The 2,693-nt window shown below is 37.4% G+C and overlaps 1 pseudogene; it reads left to right on the top strand.

Moving 5' to 3' along the window:
* Positions 1-1,577: 1,577 nt before the first annotated feature.
* Positions 1,578-2,410, top strand: LOC116630921 (annotated as a pseudogene).
* Positions 2,411-2,693: the final 283 nt, after the last annotated feature.

Here is a 2,693-nt window from a genome sequence, read left to right as displayed (position 1 = left end):
AGAAATACACACCAAGCACATTATACTTAAAATGTCAGAAGTTAAAGATACAGGAAAATCTTAAGGCTAGCAAGAGAAAAATAACTTGTTACAAACTAACAACTCCCATAAGACAATCAGCAGATTTTTTAAGATACTTTACAGGCCAGAAGGGAGGAGTGACATGATATTTCCAAAATGCTCAAAGCAAAAAAAAAAAACAAAAAAAACAAAAAAAACCTTCCAACCAAGAATACTCTACCTGGCAAGAATTGAAGGAGAGATAGAGTGTTCCACACAAGCAAAAGCTAAAGGTGTTCATCATCACTAAATCAGTCTTAAAAGAAATGTTGACTTTTAAAAGAAACGACTTTTGTAAGCTGAAGAAAGGGAACTAATTAGTAACAAGAAAACACATGGAATTAAAATCTCACTGGTAAAGGTAAACTTATAGTAAAGGTAGTAGACTTATCACTTACAAAGCTAGCATGAAGGTTAAGAGACAAAAGTAGTAAAAATAAGTATAATTACAATAATTAGTTAAGGCATACACAAAATAAAAAGATGCAAAATGTGGCATCAAAAACATGAAACATGGGAAAGGGGCAGTGAAAATGTAAAGTTTTAGAGGGTGTTCAAACTTGCTATCAACTTAAAATAGACTGGTATTCATATGGGCTGATACATGTAAGCCACATTATAACCACAAAGCAAAAACCTATAGTAGGTACACAAGAGACAATGAGAGTGGAATCTAGACATAACACTAAAGCAATTCATCAACCACAAGGGAAGAGAGCACGAGAAATTGAAAGGAACAGGGAGAAACTACAAAACAACCATAAAACAATGAACAAAATGGCAATACATACATAACTATAATTATTTTAAACATCAATGGACTACCTCTTCAATCAAAAGACAGAGAGTGCTTAATGGATTAAAAAAAAAATACTATGTATAAGCTGCTTACAAGAGACTCGCCTCAGAAGTAAAGATACATACAGACCGAAAATGAAGATATGGAAAAGATACTCCATACAAATGAAAACCAAAAGGAAGCTGGGCTGGCCATACTTATATCGGACAAAATCGACTTTAAGACAAAGGCCATAACAAGAGAAAAAGAGAGGATTTACATCATGATAAAGGGGTCAATCCAACAAGTGGATATAACATTTGTTAATATTTATGCACCTAATATAGTAACACCTAAAAATATAAAGCCGGTATCAAAAGACCTAAATAGAGAAATAGCAATACAATAATAGTAGGGGACTTTAATACCCCACTTGCACTAATAGATAGATCATCTGGACAGAAAATCAATAAGGAAATATTGACCTTAAACAACACGTTAGACCAGATAGACTTAACAGATATATATAGAACATTCCATCTAAAAGCAACCTAATACACATTCTTCTCAAGTGCACACAGAACATTCTCCAGGATAGAGTGTATGTTAAGCCATAAAACAAGTCTTCATAAATTTAAGAAGATCGAAATTATATCAAGCATCTTTTCTGACCACAATGGTATAAAACTAGAAATCAACTGCAAGTAAAAATGGGCTGGGGGGTGGACAAGCACCAGACATGATGGCCTCCAGGAGTCTCATGGTTCCCGTGTCAGAGCTGTTGCTGTTGCTTGGCAGGGCTCCCCAGACCATGGACAGCAGAGCAATGTGCCCATCACCACGGCAAGAACTCAAAAGAGTTGCTGCAATGAGAGTGGTTGATAGAATTTTAGGTGCCATACCGTCCTACCTGTCAGAATCTTCAACCAGAATAGGAAAGTTTTACTGAATGGGGAGAAGATCTTGAGGTTAATGTTGCAAAAGTAGATGCCACAGAGCAGCCAGGGCTGAGTGGATGATTTATCATAATTGCTCTTCCTACTCCTTAATCGTTGTAAAGATGGTGAATTTAGGTGCTCTCAGGGCTCAAGGACTAAGAAGGACTTCATAAACTTTAGAAGTGAGCAAGAGTAGAAGAGTATTGAACCTGTTTCATCATGGTTTGGTCCAGCTTCTGTTCTGATGAGTAGTGTGTCAGCACTCTTTCAGCTATCTATGTGGGTCCGGACTGGCCATAACTATTTGAAGACCCTGGATTACCAGTTTGGGAATAATATACAGTTTATGCTTTAGCAACTCTGCTTTCAGGACTATCATTGGGACTCTGTATGATATTTGTAGCAGATTGCCTTTTTCCTTCAAAAAGGTGCAGACCAAGCCACACTCTTCCAAAAAAAATTATTACTAGAATCTTCTCAACTTTTGAAAAAAGTGGAGGAGTAACAAGAGGCTGATGAAGATGTTTCAGAAGAGAAAGCCCAAATTAAAGAAGAAACAAACAAAGACTTTCCACAGAATGCCGTAAGACAATGTTCTGTGCGTCCCTCATGTTCACAGATAAATCCTGGTTAATTTTTTTTTTAAATGTTCTATTAGCCAACATCAAGTACATCATTAGTTTTTGATGTAGTGTTCAACGATTCATCATATAACACCCAGTGCCTATCACCACATGTGCCCTCCTCACCCAGTTACCCCATCCCCCCACCCCATCCCTTCTGTAACCCTGTTTGTTTCCCAGAGTCCAGAGTCTCTCATGGTTTGTCTCCCTCTCTGATTTCTTCCCATTCAGTTTTCCCTCCCTTCCCCTATGGTCCCCTGCACTATTCCTCATGTTCCACATATGAGTAGAACC

Source organism: Phoca vitulina, unplaced genomic scaffold, assembly GCF_004348235.1.
Source record: "Phoca vitulina isolate PV1807 unplaced genomic scaffold, GSC_HSeal_1.0 scaffold4, whole genome shotgun sequence".
Taxonomy (NCBI): domain Eukaryota; kingdom Metazoa; phylum Chordata; class Mammalia; order Carnivora; family Phocidae; genus Phoca; species Phoca vitulina.
The sequence above is the reverse complement of the archived record's forward strand: the minus strand, read 5'-3'. Positions and strand labels throughout refer to the sequence as shown.